At 37.9% G+C, this 20,035-nt stretch overlaps 1 long non-coding RNA gene and 1 other non-coding gene across 2 annotated transcripts; one reads left to right on the forward strand and one right to left on the reverse strand.

Moving 5' to 3' along the window:
• The first annotated feature begins 779 nt into the window (after positions 1-779).
• On the forward strand, positions 780-1,901 carry LOC145609493 (uncharacterized). Its single transcript, XR_014106033.1, has 3 exons — positions 780-985; positions 1,622-1,658; positions 1,758-1,901. It is a non-coding gene; the product is annotated as an uncharacterized LOC145609493 (long non-coding RNA).
• Positions 1,902-8,612: 6,711 nt separating this feature from the next.
• On the reverse strand, positions 8,613-8,718 carry LOC145609780 (small nucleolar RNA R71). Its single transcript, XR_014106077.1, has one exon. It is a non-coding gene; the product is annotated as a small nucleolar RNA R71 (small nucleolar RNA).
• Positions 8,719-20,035: the final 11,317 nt, after the last annotated feature.

The raw sequence follows: 20,035 nt of genomic DNA on the forward strand, positions 1-20,035 counted from the left end.
CCAAACTCCCTTGCCTCTCAATGAAAGAAGTAGTCAAGCCAAGCACTATAGTCACCAGCATCTCCAATGTCTTGTCCTGCTTCTCAATTTTCTCAAACAATGGAGTGAGATTAGTAGATGTATTGGTCTCCTCAACTTTTCTTCTCTTTGCAGCAGGTTCCTTCTTTACTGGAGAGTCTCCAATATTGCACAGCTTGTCACCCTTAATGTCTAGTCCCTTTTGGCGCAGAATCTTCAAGGAGAATTTCTGTGCAGGGATGGTGTCACCACTCAGAGTGTGACCTTCTTTCATCAAGATCCCAGAGATAAGGGACCCATAGGCTAGAGAGTGAGAGGGAGCATTCTTGCAGTTCATCATGTGTTCAATTATTAAGGCAGGGAAATTAATTTTCACATTCTTCATCATTAGGTAAATCAGAACCATATCCATGATTCTAACTGACCCTCTACCCTATGACTTTTAGATCAACACTTTTTGACAGATTGAATGCAAGATCTTCATTATAGGTTCCCTAAGACTAGTGGTTTTGAACCCTTCCCTAGTCCTAACAACACTACTACAAAAATGAGCAAAATCACCATTTTTAAGAAACCGGTTAATTCAAATCACCGGTTTCTTACCTTAAGAAACCGGGTATTCACATTAACCGGTTTCTTAAATCCGTCTAAAAGACCGGTGAGAAAAAACACATCTCTTAAATGAAGAGAAGACATCGGATTTATAAAAACCGGCCTCCAATCTTATTTAATACATTTTTTATTATTATTTTACAGTTGTAAAGTTGACAACTCTACAACTCTCTAGAACTAACACACACTATCCTCACGTATTCTCTCTCCTTACTTTTTATCTGCTCCATACCTACCCCTTTTCCTCTCCTTTCACACAACTCCTCTCTTGTCTGACTCTTTTATTTGCATCTTATCTCTCTCATCTCAATCTTTAACTTGCATCGACACTTGATGAGTTCGATCTATCTGTAAGGTATTTCATATCGCTCGATTTTTTGCTTGTTTTTTTTTCTGCTCGATCATTATTTGCTGGTTGTAAATTTTTGCGAATTTCTGCTCGATTTTGCGAATTTTTTCTTTTCGATTTCTGCTCGATTTTTGCGATCTACTGGTTTTTAATTTACTTCGTTTTTTTCCTGTTCGACCTGCTAGTTTTTTTTTCTCCCTGAATTTTCCTTTTTTTGCTTCGCTTTTCAATTCAATCTCCTGCTTCATTTTGATTTTCTTGCTTGGTTTTTGAATATTTTTTGTGGGTTTTTCAATATCCTGGGTTTTTAATTTTTGCGCTTTTGATGTTGTTTTGTTAGGTTTTTTGTACTTTATTTTCCCTTTTGTTGATTTCGTTTTTCAAATTCTTTTTTTTTTTGTTTTTTTTTGTTCTTCAATTCCTTCGTTTTTCATTTCTTCATGTTCGTTTATCAATTTGTTGATTTTGTTGGAAGATTACATCTTTATCTCATTTTTCTTGCTTAGATTTATTGATTTTCTGTTTTGTTTTGAGGTAATTTAATTGAAATTATCATTGTTTAATAATTTTTACCCAGTATTTTGCTGTAATTTGGTGTTTACATCTGAATTCTGAAGTAAGTTTCATTTGTGCTTATTGCAGGCCTGTGGGATATACAAGGAATAATGTTGAATTAAAAGTAAAATGGTGTTTACTGTATTGTTATTGTTGTACTCCTTATTTTGTTTGTTTTGATATATTTTTTTCTTCACTAACATTTTTTAATTTGTTTTTACAGGTTAAAACAAATAGCTTGAAATAGAATGTTAATACCTCAAAATGAAGAACAAGTTTTATGGGAATTTAGATCTTCGTATTTGTAATTTTGATATGTATAATACAATATATTTTTTCTATGTATTTTGTTATAGTGTTTTTCTAATATTCATTAATTTATCGTTTATATCGAAATAAAATTAATGCTAGCCAACTTGCATAATGAGATGTAAGTGGGGCCAGCTTTTTTAAAAAAAAATATTTACCAAAGAGACCGGTTGTAAGTCAAAACCGGTCTCTTATGTAAATCAAAGAGACCGCATTTGTCATTAAAACAGGTCTCTTTGATCAATCTAAGAGATCGGTTTTGACATACAACCGATCTCTTTGATTGATTTAAGAGATCGCAAAAAATACCCGGTCTGTTTACCTAAGAGCCTTGTCACCTTGAGACCTGTTGTTTTGTGGTCTCTTTGGTCTTTTTCAACCGGTCTCTTAGGCTTTTTTTTGTAGTAGTGCAACCTTCCCAAACAGAAACTTCATTATCTCCTCATGACCTACACCAGCAACAGTAGGCCAACCATCTGCACTGTACCCAGCATAACCATCTCTAGGCACATTCAAAAACTCAACTAATGACAAAACAGACACATGCACATCTTTGCTATAAACATTGCTAACTAAACTCATATCAAGATATTGAAATAAATTAGCATAAAACTCCTTCACAGGCTCTACATAAGCCTTCTTAACAATCCTAATATGATTTAGCCAACCCTTAAATTCTAACACTTGTTTCACCTCAAATAACGCAGGAATATCCCAATAACCTTCTTTACAACCACAACCAGACATAACAGCTTTCTTAGAAGACTGAACACTAGAAGGAGAAGCAGCTGTTTTACCTTTAGCAGACCGGGGAACATGTGTGTAGACACCCATTGTGTCTCCCCAAAACCAAACCCAGTGATGAATGCCTTGTGCGTCGTGTTATTATCAAATTAGGTGAAAGTGATTCGAAGGTCAAGTGTTGCGGTTTAGTTTTAATTAATTTCTTTTCTCTCTGTTTTTGAAAATGACTTTATTTATTTGAAAACGTCCAATTCAGTTTATTTTGGTCCATGATAAGGGTCCAATAATGGTGTAGTTGGATGGGGCTTGAAAAGACCTTTCCAACGATATATTATAAGCCCAATTCCGATGAATAATGAGGAAGTTATGGCCAAAATACTAAACTGGGCCCGGTGCTTTATTTTAATACGGCCCAATGATCTAGAGGAGGGCCCAATATTAATTACTATTCCTAAAATTATTAGGATTAATTATAGTTTTCTAGAAGTTTCTAGAAAGTTCTTTTTAATTCTAATATTGATAGGATTAATAATTAATTATCTTTAAAGGTTTTTTTATTTGGAATAAAATATTATTTTGTTATCTTAAAATATGTATTTTATCTTCTGTACGGATTCCGTAGATCAAGTTGATTAAAGATCGGATTCCGTGTGAAGAAAAACGCGCTTATACAGGCTGTCGCCAGACGACAAGTCTGTCGCCACGCGACAGACTCTGTCGCCGCGCGACAAACCCTGTCGCCTCGCGACAGACATTGTCGCGTCGCGACAGAGTTAATTCCTGGCGACAGCGTGGAGTTTTATTCCTTATCAAATTCCGTGATTTTCCGGATTATTTTCATTATAAATAGCGTCCGAATTCCTGTTTTCAGAATCAACAATCAACTATCAACTCTCTCAATCATCTTTCATCAACTTCCATCATCAATTCTCTTTAACTCTTCCTTAATTCTCTCTTTTCTCTCTTGAGCAATATATGCTTTCTTTCCCTCTTTTTCTAAACTAGCTTTTCACAAACACAATTCCGCATTCACATGATCTTGAATCTCTTAACCAAGTTCGAAGTTGCCTTCGCCCTAGACGTGAAAGGTTGATAATTTCTGAGGGTTTGGTCCAAAACTAGTCTAAACTTTATTTAATTTGATTTCAATTTAATTATTTAATTATTTTTTATTATTTTCATTGAAGTTTACTAACTTGTGTATTTTGTTATTAGAAAGAGGTACGAGGCTTCAAAGTAAGTAGATTAGCTTACTCCCTATTTCTTTCACAATGTAGATTGCATGTTTATTATCGTTTTATAATTTCTAGTATCATGTTAGGATGTTTTTAATGCTTTCTAGTATCATGTTTAGGGTGCCTTTACTCTTTCTAATATCATGTTAGTACCATGTTAGGTTGAAAGCTTTGATCTTTATTGTTTAGTGACATGCTAGGATTTGTTATTAATCTTGTTAGTATCATGCCTAGGGTCTTGCTATTGTTTTTACGCTTTATTATGCCTTATCATGTTATTATCATGATTATTATTATTGCTTTATTATTTATGTTGCTTGATATTATATTTTTATTGTTATTGCTTGATCACGCCTTTTATGCAGGCTTAAAGGGAATTTGTACTTGAAATCACGCTTAATAAGATAATTAATAATTTGGTTTAGGCTAATGTGATCTTAATTCAAGTGATCGCCAATAATAGCATTATTTGTGCATTAATTTCAACCAACATAGATAAACAGGGTAGGTTTAACATAATGTTTGTATGTTATTCGAAAAGCGCACATGAATACGAGCATAACAAAGTAGAGGCCTATTTTATAGGGCGGGTCCTTTCTTTTGTAGATTGGATTCGTACCCTCATCCCCGGACCCTATTTGGTTCAAGACCTTATGGAGTAGTTGATGGTCCTTTTGGATTGTCTTTTGGGTACAAGTTCCTTAAAACTTGTTGGCGACTCTTTTTGCTGTTTGTCTTTCCCTTTGGAACGCCACAGTATTTTAGTGTATGATCACAGTGGGGTTCAAGTTTGGGGTTATCATAATGCTTGAAATATTCCCTACAGTTTTTGGCGACTCCACTGGGGAGGATTTCTATTTATATTCCTGAAATTTATTTAATTTTGGCAATTATTTAGAATGAGCGAATGAGACTCGAAAAATTCTAAGTATTTCATGTGCGTGATTTGATTAACATTATTGTCATATGCATTAAAAGGTCCTCATGGGAGTACCCCATGAGTCAATCCATAGGAATTTTACACGTAGGAAATTTGGGAAATATCTTTCATGACTAGAATCGAAAAGATAATACGAAATCTGGAAAATTCGAAGAACACAGAAACTTGCCAAGGCATGTAGGAACTAGCGTCTAGAAAACAGGGCTTGTCGCCCGTAAAAAGTTTCTGTCGCTTGGCGACAGGAGCTTTTTTGCGGCGACAGTCCCTGTAGTCTGGCGCCAAGTTCTTCCAATACCGAGCCAGGGGTTTGTCTTCTTGCTTTGACCATTTCTAGTGTTGTTGGCTTGATTTTGCTTATTGATTGAGTCATTTTCTCACTTTTCTGAACCCATATGTGTTCTACATATGGATATAACCCTCTGGGGGTTCCTGCTTCGCCTACCCAATGGAATATTCCACTATCTTGTGCAAAGTTCAGATTTGGGGACGTGTAAGTTTTGTGAATCCACCAAACTGTGGCGTCGAGTTCGATTTCATCTCGCACTCGCGGAATCTTGTCCATTCGCTCCAACCCTCCCGGTAGGCTTGTGTGCAATGCATATGGATTCTTAACCATGGACCTTTTTGACTTAACCCATATCCTCGAACTTTAGAGAACTAGAGCCATGGTTAGGTTGCAAACTCATCATGTTGTGACTATGTGAACTACTTGTGCCTTTGTTTGTATATATTATATGTGTGTTAACCGTTTGTTTGACTTGTGTTTTAAAGACTAAATAAATTGACTAATGACTAAAAGGACTTTGTCTAATCAATCAATTAATTAATCTTGAATTAATTAAAGGCTAATAATCTAATCAATTCGACTTAGTACGACTTTAGGCATGTCCATTTAGAGTAAAATTACTGGAAACAGTCCAGATTAATGTTCCAGCAATGGCGCAGGAATTTGGACTGTGGCGCTGCAGTCTAGTGTCTGTCGCCTGGCGACAATTTTGTCGTCTGGCGACAGGCTCTAAACGGTGGCGACAGTCCTGTTGCTTTAGCGACAGTCCAGTTTTCTTGCTCGAGTCATCACGATGAGTCTAATTAACAGTCTACTAATCGGTTAATCAGTTTATTAATGGTTCAAACCATGTTTAAGTCTTTAATCGAGTCTAGGCACTTAAAAGTCCAATGGTCATACACTAAGAGTCAAAGACTTTGTTTAATTAATTAATTAATTAATTTGAACTAATAAAATTCCCTTAAATCGAGTCATAATTCCTTTTAGTCAACCCGGATTTTTATTCCCGTATACTGCACATGCGTCAACTTGTTTTGGTCATAGCCGGAGTTCTAGTAAGAACCACGAGTCGCATAACCTATGGATCTGTAGCCCCGAGTTTTATCTTTAATTTGGCGTTGGTTTCGTCCCAATCAGAGTCACAGATTAAAAGTTATGACTAAAATACCACAGCCTGTCCAGTTTAATGCATATACGTGAAGTCTTAACTTAGTCTTTGCTTGAGTCTAGTCACATAGTCTAGCCACATGGTCATGACACTGATGAGTGACATTTTTGGCACTCATTTGGTTTCTTTTTGGATGATTTTTATTTCATTTTATCTCTCTTTTCTTTAGTTTTCCTTGGTTTTATTCTTGTTTTCCTCATTTTATGCTTTTTGTAGTTTATTTCTCTTTTTCATGTCTTTTTCTAGTTTATTTGTTATTTTTTCTCTTTTACTTGCTTTTTATCTTTTGCTTGTAGGTGGTAGTCGATTGTCCAAGAATTCCCGAGCCTCCTCTCTATGATTTTTCATTGCTTTTATGCCTAGAGAAGGTGCAAGAAGTTTCAAGTCAAAGGTGGATTCAAGGGGCAAGCTTCAAGGCTTTGTTTATGCTTTATTCATGGCTTTCATTCTTCAAGAAGTTCAAGAAAGTTTCTGCCCACCTTGTCCTCCATCATCATCATCCTAGGTGCGTGCATCACTTGAGCTAGGACGAAGAGAAGAAGGGGAGGAAACCCAGCTATGTGCGGGCGCACACAGGGAGTGTGCGGCCGCACAGTGGTCGTGTGCGGCCGCACACCAGGTGCGTGCGGGCGCACATGCCTGGGTGTGTCCCGTGCGCACCTTTCTCCCTCCTCCGAGCGCCCGCACTTACGAGGGTCTATTTTTGGGCGTCATTACCGACCTCCTCCTTGTATATATAGTTATTTCTACCTATTTTTAGAAAGGAAGTTTAGATTGAATTAGATAGTTAGTTTTTTTGGAGGATTTTTAGAGAGAGAAACTCAAGAACTAGAGAGAGAAACTCATGATCTTTGGTGTTTGTTCAAGAATTCATCATTGTATTTGATCTTTTGATCAAAGTTTTGTAAGGATCTTCTTCTTAATCTCAATTCAAGTTTAATTTTAGTTGATTTCATTAGTTTTTCATGTTGTTGATGATTGATTTGGTTATTGATTGAATTTTGATTGATTTTGATTGATTGTTGGTTTAATCTTTGAATTCAAGCATGTTGATGATGAATTTGATGAATGTTGTAGTTTTGATCTCCATTTCTATGGCTAGTGAGTAGTTCCCTAGCTAGGGAGATGGTGAAGCATGCATGAATGATGGAATAGTGTAATTTGGGGATAATTGATGGAGTTGATGATATGATTAAATTGGTTGATTTTTCATGTGCATGTGTGTGATTAATTGAGGTTTGGCCATCTTTGATTAATACACTAGATTGCATTGTAAGCTTGCTAAGATACGGACAATTGATTAGTAGACTTGCAATTTCACGATTGAGGTGCTTTGTTATGTTCCCTAGTTAGTGTTTAGCGTAGTTGACGCTAGTTAGACCTCTAGGTGAACCACCTTAGCATGCTCTTTTGGATACATGATAATTTTCCCTCATATCCATTGACTTAGTCGGTTTGACCTCCCAAATTACCAATTCCATTGTGAATGTATGTGGATCCATTGCCCTAGTGTTTTAGATCGATTAGATACAAGTTTGCATACCTAGTTTAGACCTAGTTCTACTTCAAACCCCTTTTGTTTCCGAAATAGCTTGATCTAAACTTCGTGCACTTAACATCATTCCCTTGGGATTCGACCTTGACTTGCCGCTACACTATTAGGGGTTGGTTAAGCTATAAATATTGTTTGATAGGGCGAGGTGGTAGCCCAACGACCTACCATTCTCCCCACATCAAAATGGCGCCGTTGCCGGGGAATGGTGCTTGAGTGTATGTTGTTTTTGAGTCTATTTCATTTTTGATAAAATACAAAAAGATTTTGTTTCTCTAGGATACATTTGTAGCCGTGCTACTAACATTTTTGTGTGAGTTTTGCATGCATAGAACCCGTGATCGTCCCCTTGTTCCCCTTGATCCGGAAATAGAAAGGACTATTTCAAGAAGAAGAGTGGATATTAGATCTTTGGCTTATAGCTCTTCGAGTGAAGAAGAAATTCAAGAAGAATAAGGAATGGGTGAACATCCTAGAATAGCCTTGAAGGAGCTTGGAGTGCCCGGGGCATATAGATTTGAAAGTGGAATTGCTCCACCAACTACCCCGGCAAATGACTTCGAAATCCGTCCGGCAATGATCACCTTGATCGAGAGAAGGCAATATAGTGGGGCTAAGAATGAAAGCCCATTGAACCATTTGAAAGAATTTGAAAAATATTGCAACACTATCAAAGTCAATGGGGTCTCTCAAGAATTCATCTGCCTCAAGTTGTTCCCCTTCTCTCTAATAGGAAGATCTTTGGAGTGGCTAGACAAGGAGGTGAAGCCCAACTCCTTGAGAACTTGGGATGATGTTACAAAGGCTTTCTTGTCCCGTTTCTATCCCCAAAAGAAGACGGCGGAGGCAAGAGCCTTGATTCAAGGGTTCAAGCAAAGGCCAAATGAAAGTCTCTATGAAGCATGGGAGAGATTTAAAGAGTATCAAAGGGAGTGTCCTCATCATGGAATCCCCACATACCAAGTGATCCAAATCTTCTATGGCGGTTTAAGTCCCCAAGGCAAATCATGCCTTGATGGAGGGGCCGGGGGCCCTATCATGAACAAAACCGAGGAAGAAGTTGTGGACATCATTGAGGATGTGGTGACATATTATAGGGATTGGCAAGATGGGGAGAGAGACTCTTCAAGCAAACAATCTTCATTGTATTCGGTGGACCATCTCAATGCAATCAACAACCTTTCCTCTCAAATGACAAATTTAGGAAAGGAGGTCACCGCAATCAAAGCTAAGTTGGAGAGCACTTCTACCTCTTCTCAAGCTTCCAATCTTCCCTCCCAATTTAAGGGGAGAGGTACTCCTTCTAACTCTCAACCCCCTCCCTCTTCACATAATATGCCTTTGGGTTGCTTGTTTTGTGATGCATGTGGATCATATGATCATGATTCTAGTGCTTGTCCTAATGAATGTGTTGATGAGTTTGACAATGAATGTGAACATGTCAATTTTGTGTCAAACAACAATGTTCAAAGGTTTGATAATCAAAAAGGCCAATGGAATAGGAATTACCAAAACCAAGGCAATTTTGACAACTATAATCATAATGGTGGTTATAGGAACCAAGGGAATCAAGGTTCTCGTGGTAACAATAACCAAGGTTATAGTAGCCAAAATCAAGGCCAAAATTATGGTAATCAAAATCATAATTATGGTAATCAAAACCAAGGTTATGTGAATCATAACCAAGGTAATGGAAACCATAATCATGGTGGTGGTAACCATAATCAAGGTTATGGTTCAAATCAAAATAGGAGTAATTGGAACAACCAAGGAAGGGGAAATTTTCAAAACAATGCTCAAAGAGGTCCCCCACCCGGTTTTGCTCCAAAGACTCAAAATGAAAATTCCTATTCACAACCTTCTTCTCCTAAGACAACCTTGGAAGAGTTGATTGATAATCAAACCAAGATCATTAACACCTATATGGCGGTTAGTGATAAGAAATTCAATGAGATGATGACTCACAATAAGATGCTTGAGACTCAAATTACTCAATTAGCAAGCACAATTAAGGATTTTGCTAGTCCTTCATCTTTGCCTTCCCAAGGTGTTAACCAAAGAAACCCGTGTACTCTATAGCCACTAGTGGTGGATTTGATTTTGATGAGGGAGTTTCTTGGTCAAAGGAGGAAAGAGATGAGTGTGTTGTTAAGGAGAATGAAGAGGAAAAAGTTGAGTCTAAGGAATTCTTTTGTGAGGTTGACAAAAGAGAAGAGTGTGTTGATGAAAGGATGAGTGAGATAGAGAGAATTCCCGATCTTCCATATCCCCAAAAATACTTGAGATTTAAAATGGATGAGCAATTTGGGAAATTCCTTGAAGCTTTTAAGGATGTTCATGATTCTACACCCCCTACCGAACCAATTCCCGATATGCCTAAGTACTCCAAGTTTGTTAAGGAGATCTTAGAAGAGAGAGAGGATGTTGATGAGGGTAGTTCGGTGGATGGAGGGAAGTGCTTTAGTGCTCTTATCCATGGTGAACTCCCAAGGAAGATGGAAAATCCGGGGAATTTTTCAATCCCTTGTCGAATTAAGGAAATGCTTTTTGAAAATGCTTTGTGTGACCTTGGTGCTAGTGTTAGCATTATGCCTTACTCGGTTTTCAAGCGGCTTGATCTTGGTGAGCTTCAACCATCCAAGATAACACTTCAATTGGCCGACCGTTCTATTAAGCTACCTAAGGGAAGAATTGATGATGTTCCCTTAAGGATTGGAGAGTTTGTTTTTCCGGTGGATTTTGTTGTTCTAGAGATTGAGGAAGATGAACATATTCCAATCATCTTAGGGAGGCCTTTCTTAGCTACCTCGGGAGCTTTAATAGATGTCAAAGGAGGTCAAATTACTTTGAGGTGTGGGAATTTAGAAGAGAGATTTAAGTTGAAACCTATGCATGAGTCTTTGTCTTGTGTTCAAGATATTGCATGTGCTAGTCTTTCTCATTCCATCAATGATATATGCATGGTTGATTCTTCCACTAACAATGTTTTTGAGTTTGTTGATGATGCTTGTGCAAGTATTGATGTTGTTAGTGAAGAAGAATTTGAGATTCAAAAGCCAAAGGATGAGAAAGATATTGGTTTTCCAAATTGGTTCAAACTTAATCCTCATGAGGAAGAGAAAGCTTCCATGACAATGGATGTTGAAGTCGAGCCAAAGAAAAAGGCTCGTGACTCTAAGAAGGCAAGAAAAAGGAAGAAGTTGAAAAGTGAAAAAGAAGAATTTGAAAAGAAGTTTGTGAGAGTTTCATCAAGCAACAATGAGAAGTTGCCAAAGGTTGAAGAAAAATTTGCTCTATCAACCACCTTGAAGAGGGTGGTGTTCTTTGATCCTCCGTGATTAGGAGGAAGGGTCGAGCTTAGGACCTTAAGCAAGCGCTTCCCGGTAGGCAACCCGGAGTTTCTAACCTTTCTCTTTGATTTTTGATTTTTCTCATTTTTTTGTTTCTTTTATTACTTTGTCTTTTCTTTTACTTTTCTCTTTATTTGGATTTTTAGGATGTTCGTTTGTGGGATTGGAATTCAACAAGCATACATGATGATGGAAGGTGTTCATGGCACAAATCATATTTTGTTCGATTTCAATCGAAATTTGAGGTAAAAGGGTAAGAATTTTTAGAAAGGTGAGATAGGAAATTCATATTTTGAATAATGGAGGAAATTGATACTTGGTGAATTTTTGAGGTGTGCACATGAATTTTCAACTTTGAGGACTTTGTAAATAATTTTTGCTACTGCCTATGTTGTTCCTCATCACCATCATGATTCATGTGCGCACCCAAATAGGCAGTAAGTATCAAATTTTTGAGAAAAAAAAGAAGGAAGGAGACGCACAGTATGTGCGGCCGCACACAAGGCTTGTGCGGGCGCACAGCCTTCGTGTGCAAGCGCACACCAGCCCTGTGCGGCCGCACACGGGCTGGACGTGCCTATTTCTCTTCTTCCTCCTTCTTTCCCTTCATTTCCTTATTTCCTCTATCTTCCTCACGAACTCCCCTCATTCAAACCCTCTTGTGCGCACCATTTCATCCCTCATTCACCATCAAAAATCACTCAAATCCTCACTAAAATCACTCCATTTTCAATCAAAATCACTCACAAACCTTCCTACACTACAAATTCCTCACAAATTGACCCAAATTTCACTCACTCTCTCTCCTACACATTGTGGCCGAAAATTTGGGGGTTTTGTGTGGAGTTGGAATTGCTTACTCAAACTTGGTTTATCTTGCTTCTTTGATGGTATAATCACTAATCCTTGCTTTAATTTTGTCAATTATATCATAAATTTGCATGATTTACAATTTTGTATGAGCATGAATAGTGTAGTATTGATTTTGTGATTTTTTGATGATTGTTCTTGATTTTGGTTGTGAATTAGTGATGATTGTTGATTGATTTTGCATGACATTGTGTTGTTTGTTGATTTTGTAGCAATTTTCATCAATTTTGGTTGAATTCTTGTGAGTTGAAATTTTGGAAAGTTGGTAGTAAGTGGTGATTTTGGAATTGGCTTTGTGTTTTGCTCTTGGATTGATTGAAAGGAATTTTTCTTGGTACATTGATATTATTAATTGGTTTGGATTTGGTTTGGTTGAAAGAAATTGTGAAATTGGAAGTTTGGTGATTTTGGTAGTAAGCGTTGAATTTGGGTGTGGTGTTCTTGGTTCTTTGGTTGATTACTTGATTGGTTGTTGGTGATTTCTTATACCTCTCAAAATGTCTAAATACCTCAAGAAACTCACCAAAAAGCGAAAAACCGATGTTAGCATTGAAGAGCCTCCCCGCCCAAGCACCTCCTCTAGGCCTAGTACTTCCAACCCATCTTCTACTCAAACACGACCTCCAACCTCTCTTCCAAAAAAGAAAAATTTCACCGAAAAACAAAAAGCCTTTTACCAAAATCTCAAAGATGAAAGAACCCTCAAACAAACCCGCCATTACTTTCAACCCGATATGTTGAAGTTGGGGATCGATGATGATGTGCGGTCATTACTTTTGAACTTGAGATTGGGGACTTTCATCGCCGATGCTTACCGCACTTACAAGGAGCCTACCTTGGAATTCTTGGCTACCTTGGAACTAGTACCCATTGGAGGGGTATATAGAGTGCGGTTCCAATTATTAACCAAGTTTTTGACCAATCTTTGGAGGAGTTCAACGCTGCTTTGGACTTTGATCCCCATGGGGATATTATTAACGTTGAACACTTCATCTTCCCGGATTATGATCAAGATTCTTGGTGGGAAGACATCTCCGGTGGTAGTGAGTTCATTGCCAACAAGGCCAAGATCTCGGACGTGTTCCAACCTTGCCTTAGGGTTGTGCATCGTCTATTGGGCTATGTCTTGTTCCCCAAGCAAGAGATGGGGAAATTGAGCAAATTGGAGCTCAAGGTACTTTGGCTTTCTACTCGCCCGGAGTTTGTGGGCCGGTTGAACTTGGGCTACATCTTTGCCCAATATTGCTTGGAACTTCGCAAAAGAAGGTCGGGAGAGATCCCTTGTGGGGGTATGGTGACTAGGCTTGTGACTCGCCTTCGCCTCAATGATTATCTTCCATTTTGTAGGGAGATAGGGGATGCGGCTTCCATCTATCTTGATATGCAACAATTGGGCCAAATCCAATTTATCTCCAAGGGTTTCAGTGAAGGGAGATATGAGTGGCTAAGGGGCAACGAGCATTGGTGCTTCTTGCCTAACCCTCGCTTGACTTCTTTGGCTAGGGTTGCCAACAATGTTTGGCATGTTCCAAGGTCCTTCCGGCATCCCAACTTTGATTCCGAGGAGGATGAAGAAGAAGAAGATGAAGAAGAACAACAAGATCAACAACAAGATCAACAACAACAACATTTCTCTCCACACCAACAAGCTTCCCAAGAGCAAGAGCAAGAGCAAGGGCAACATGCTTTTGCCAATGATGACTTGAGAGCTCTTAGTGAGCAAATGAGTGGATTGAAAATCCACATTGATGGCATGTATGATCAAGACTTTGGGGCACTCTATGACCAAGTAAGAGTTATTCAAGAAGTGCAACAAGGTATGTTTTCACAACAACAACAACTTTATGATATGGAAGTTAACCGTGGGAACATCACTCCCCCGGTTAACTATCCATATTTCCCGCCCCAACAAGGTCCTCTACCTTCGTTTGGGCACCCTTATTGGTCGGGGCCTTCTAACCCCGACACCGAGCGTCGCTATTACCCGGATGAGCATGGAAACTATGATTACAAGGCTCCGGGTGGTAGTGACTTTAGGGGGGATCCTAACTACCCCCATGTCCATCCCAACCACCCTTTTGAGCTCACTTTGCCCGATAGCTACACCCCTCTTGCTCCTTGGCAACATGATCTTTTCAAGGGGCGTTATGGGTGGCCCGATGGGTACACCGGAGGATGGGAGCCTTACCCTCATCCCTTCGATGACCCCGAGCGCAACAGAGACCCCGATGGGGCCGGGCCTAGTGGGAGTAGTGGTGGTGGTGGTAGTAGTTATTAGTTCCCTTCTAGCTTCTCATGCTTTTTACCTCCATCCCTTATATTTTTGATACTTGCTTTGTTTTGATTTGGGATGTTGAGATGTATTTTCTATCTAGCTTGGGGGAACTAGTAACTTTCTCGGTAACCTTGTTGTTGTTGTGTACATATTTTAGTTGCTTGCATGTTTATTTTCTTTCCTCTTTTTGGTTTCCTCATTTTCTTGATCTCTAGGCTACTTTCCTTGTAGCTAGCTTGTTTGCCCTATTCGCTTGGATGTTTGTTGTTTGGGGAGATGCTTTGCTTGACATGTTGTTGTTGATAATCCCTTAAATCCAAATCCCTCAATCCAAATCCCTTTAATCCAAATCTTGTAGTTTAGAGTAGTTCTTTAGTTAGTTTAGTTTTAGCTTTTTCTTTCCCTTAGTTGTATATATTTTTTGCTTTGTTTATTTTCTTTTATTTGTTGTTTCCTTTTCTTTGTTTTGAAGTTACTAACCATTTTCTTTGTTCATAGTTTCTTTTATTTCTTTTTCTCACTTAATTCCTTGAAGAGCTGATGGATATGGAATGCTACGAGGTGGTTTCTTATTGCTTCGTTTATTTTGCTATGCTTGGAATCCCGGTGAGACCTTTCTTATTTTTCTATTTATTTTCCTTGGTTGCATAGAATAGGATTAGTTTAGGAGAAGTTGAATGGTTCGAGGATGGATGCTTGTTAACACGTAATGTGTTTGGGATCGGTGACTTTGTTGTCTATCGATCACTTGTTTGTCGATTGGGATTTTTATGTGTTTAACATGCTTTCTAGACCTTTGCATGATTTTCTCCTATGTTTTCCTTTCCTATGTCTCCATTTTTCTTTTCTTTTACTTTCTTTTATTTTACCTTTTTCTCTTATTTTCTTTTATTTTTCTTTTTATTGTTGATGTGATTTTGAGGCATTGTTTTTCATTTCTTTTCCTTTGAGATGATCATTGTACATTGGACTTGTCTTTTGCATGACTTTCTTCCTAGGTTGTAAAGGTATGCACGATTTGAGACTATGTTTGGTTGACTCTAGGATAGTGTATGCTAGGGTAGTTGGTTTGAACTAGGAGGATCATGAAGCCGGATTCTACTTGTTTGTGGTATGTTGGTAGTTGCTTCCTATAGTTGATTTGACACCGTTGGTGAGTTTTTGCCACAACCTTGTGAGGTTACTTGTTTTTCTAGCCTTCAACATTCCTTGTATGAGCGGCGTGGATCCTTGACTATGCAAACCTAATCTAATAAAGCTTGATGTATGATTCTCAAACACGAGACCGAACTATCTAGGAAGGACAAAGGCACATTTTTCGGGGTGGTATTTTCATTTTTACTTTGTTTTGCTACTTTCTTTTATTTTTGGGTTTACATTTGCCTTCTTGCAACCATTTGAGCCTAATCCCTTCTTTTCAAGCCACATCTTTAGTTATTTGACCTTTTGTTTCATTTTCTACTTTTCTTGATTTTTGTGAAGCAATATGATCATTTGAGATGAAGTTCGTGGTGGTTAAGTTGGAAGTTTGGTTTTTATGAAAGCAAGATTGTGTTTTGATTTCTTTGTGAATAATGGCATTTAAGTTTGAGTAAAAGCCGTCCTATGTTATAAAAGGCATGGACAAATAAGTGCAAAAGTTGTAAAAGCCGTCCAAAGTTAAAAAAGGCAAGGACTTTGCAATTACTTTAAAAAAAAACAAAAAATGTGAAAAGTGAATAAATTCAAAAATATTTTGATGTATTCTTTTTCTCCTACTAAGCATTGAGGACAATGCTCCATTTTAGCTTGGGGGAGAAGCGTGTACGCTTTTTGTATATATTTTTGTGAGTATAGCTTCAAGTAAGCTTGGGGGTGTTGTTTTTGTTTGGTAATTTCTTGATTGTGGTGTTAAGGATTGATCACCCTTTTGCTTCACTTTTTAGGAATATCACCAAATTTTTAAATTTTTAGCTTACCTTCACCCTTTATGCCTTACGTTACAACCTTGGGGAAAGACCTTTCGACTTAGATAGTTGAGTCACTATTCGGGGGAGGGCATCATGGGTCATTGCCTAAGGAAAGGGGATGCATAGTCAAGATGTCGAGTAGCCTAATAATATTTCTTTTTCCGGTTCCTTCGAGGAATCATTGGGACACTCACTAAAGGGAGATTTGAGACTAGTGGGAAGAACGCGGTAAGATTGTTTGGGATGAAAGTGAATTGTGATAACTAGTTCCTATGCCTAGCATACCCTATGTTTCAATCAACCTTGGATATCTTGAAACGTGCATACCTTAACTACTTGAGAAAGATTGTCATTCATTTGTTTATAGTCTTTATGTTGATTCATTTCGTAAAGGTTTGTTTTTCTTTCTTTTAATTCTTTGGTTTGCCTCATTGATGTTTGGTTGAGAGTTATGGGTCAAACTCTTAGGATACCCTTACGAGACCTCACTCGTCCTCATAGGCGACTTTGGGGTTTTAAGGGCTTGTTGTAGCTAAAAACAACCGTGATTCTTACGACAATGAGTATTAGTGTATATTCTTATTTTGAGTCTTTCTTTTTCGTTTTTAATAAAATTTTCATCCTCTCTTTTCCTTGCTTGGTTTTGCTCGAGGACGAGCAAAAGTTTAGCTTGGGGGAATTTGATGAGTGACATTTTTGGCACTCATTTGGTTTCTTTTTGGATGATTTTTATTTCATTTTATCTCTCTTTTCTTTAGCTTTCCTTGGTTTTATTCTTGTTTTCCTCATTTTATGCTTTTTGTAGTTTATTTCTCTTTTTCATGTCTTTTTCTAGTTTATTTGTTATTTTTTCTCTTTTACTTGCTTTTTATCTTTTGCTTGTAGATGGTAATCGATTGTCCAAGAATTCCCGAGCCTCCTCTCTATGATTTTTCATTGCTTTTATGCCTAGAGAAGGTGCAAGAAGTTTCAAGTCAAAGGTGGATTCAAGGGGCAAGCTTCAAGGCTTTGTTTATGCTTTATTCATGGCTTTCATTCTTCAAGAAGTTCAAGAAAGTTTCTGCCCACCTTGTCCTCCATCATCATCATCCTAGGTGCGTGCATCACTTGAGCTAGGACGAAGAGAAGAAGGGGAGGAAACCCAGCTATGTGCGGGCGCACACAGGGAGTGTGCGGCCGCACACCAGGTGCGTGCGGGCGCACATGCCTGGGTGTGTCCCGTGCGCACCTTTCTCCCTCCTCCGAGCGCCCGCACTTACGAGGGTCTATTTTTGGGCGTCATTACCGACCTCCTCCTTGTATATATAGTTATTTCTACCTATTTTTAGAAAGGAAGTTTAGATTGAATTAGATAGTTAGTTTTTTTGGAGAATTTTTAGAGAGAGAAACTCAAGAACTAGAGAGAGAAACTCATGATCTTTGGTGTTTGTTCAAGAATTCATCATTGTATTTGATCTTTTGATCAAAGTTTTGTAAGGATCTTCTTCTTAATCTCAATTCAAGTTTAATTTTAGTTGATTTCATTAGTTTTTCATGTTGTTGATGATTGATTTGGTTATTGATTGAATTTTGATTGATTTTGATTGATTGTTGGTTTAATCTTTGAATTCAAGCATGTTGATGATGAATTTGATGAATGTTGTAGTTTTGATCTCCATTTCTATGGCTAGTGAGTAGTTCCCTAGCTAGGGAGATGGTGAAGCATGCATGAATGATGGAATAGTGTAATTTGGGGATAATTGATGGAGTTGATGATATGATTAAATTGGTTGATTTTTCATGTGCATGTGTGTGATTAATTGAGGTTTGGCCATCTTTGATTAATACACTAGATTGCATTGTAAGCTTGCTAAGATACGGACAATTGATTAGTAGACTTGCAATTTCACGATTGAGGTGCTTTGTTATGTTCCCTAGTTAGTGTTTAGCGTAGTTGACGCTAGTTAGACCTCTAGGTGAACCACCTTAGCATGCTCTTTTGGATACATGATAATTTTCTCTCATATCCATTGACTTAGTCGGTTTGACCTCCCAAATTACCAATTCCATTGTGAATGTATGTGGATCCATTGCCCTAGTGTTTTAGATCGATTAGATACAAGTTTGCATACCTAGTTTAGACCTAGTTCTACTTCAAACCCCTTTTGTTTCCGAAATAGCTTGATCTAAACTTCGTGCACTTAACATCATTCCCTTGGGATTCGACCTTGACTTGCCGCTACACTATTAGGGGTTGGTTAAGCTATAAATATTGTTTGATAGGGCGAGGTGGTAGCCCAACGACCTACCATTCTCCCCACATCAGATACAAGTCTTAACATGTCACCTACACTCATTAGTCTTAGCACACACTTTGTATATGTCACCATGACCATGTCTTAGGTTCATGCATGAGTCGTTTTTCCGTTATTTGAGTTGGGGGTCCATTCTTTTCCTAATTCTTCCATATTTCTTCATCTACATCTTCTTCCTATTCTCCACATACTTTCTTCCATATTTCTTCATCTACATCATCTTCTCACTCTCCACATACTTTCTCCACACATATCATTCCCTTCATTCTTTCATGATCTCTTCCCATCTATGCATGTTGAATCAAGTTTGAGTCGTGTGATTGACAATAATAATAATAAAAAAAAGAGTAATGATGAGACAAAATATAAGGCAAGCTTCTCACAAAGATTTCATGCTTTCTTTTTCTTTTTTTCAAACCTTTCCCCCATAAGTTTAGCATAGGCACCCTTTGTCTACCTTAGATTTATTACATAGGTTTTTTTTTTTTGTTCCCCTTAATAAAATGAGCATTTCATTCCTTGCATGTGATCATTGCATTACATTGTCAAAAAAAAAAAAAAAAAAAAATTAAGGTCGAATTAAGCACAAGGTATACCAATGATTTGAGGCACCACTTGTAGCCATATCATATCTCTTACCCTTTAAATATATAATCCTTTTCTTGATAAACCACTTTGAGCCTCGTCTAACGATAGACCTTTCATTTTTCAACCCACATCTAACTAACCTTGGGATGGGATGGTGTGTAACTTATGCAAGTTTCAAATATGAAAAACTTGAGTGATCTCAAAATAAAAAAATAATAAGCAAAAATAAATAAAAGTGTACAAAAGGGCAAGTGTTCCAATATCTTGGATATAAAAATATCTTTGATAAGAACATGTCTCAGATTGCGTCTCTTATCGAGTGCTCGGTACCGTGCCTGAGAAACATGAATGCCAAGTGAGTGATAGACCGCATGATCGAGATTGCCCACACTTATAAAAAATGCGAATATGAAAAAATGCAAAAGCAAAAAAAAAAAGAAGAGCAAAAACAAAAAATAAAAAAGAAAGCTCAAAAGTGAGAAAAAACCTCAAGCATAAAAATATAAAGATTCAAAAACAAGGTTGCACACCTTGGGGACTTATTTAGGGTCTTGAGCCTTTATCCCTTTCTTCTCTAACCTTTAGCCTAACCACGTTACAACCCTTAAAAAAGACCTTTTTTGAGGTATACACACACTTGTGCGAGGTTCGGCTAGAGCTACGTTTGGCCTGATTCCTAACGGATACGTAGGCAACCTCACATTGAGGTGCGGCCATAATAAAAATGCATTCATTTTCACATTCACACACTTACACCATGATCATGTCAAGGGATCTCCAATGCTCATCCCTATTCACTTAGAGCTAGACTTGGGGGCTTGATCCTTACATCACTAGCCTACCTAGCCTAAGAGTCATCATTATTTGACTCTTATCAAATAATATTTTTCCACACCATTAGCCTTTGCAGCCTAACTTTAGTGTCACTTTCACACACATCA

This window comes from Chenopodium album, chromosome 23 (assembly GCF_948465745.1).
Source record: "Chenopodium album chromosome 23, dcCheAlbu1.1, whole genome shotgun sequence".
Classification (NCBI taxonomy): Eukaryota; Viridiplantae; Streptophyta; class Magnoliopsida; order Caryophyllales; family Amaranthaceae; genus Chenopodium; species Chenopodium album.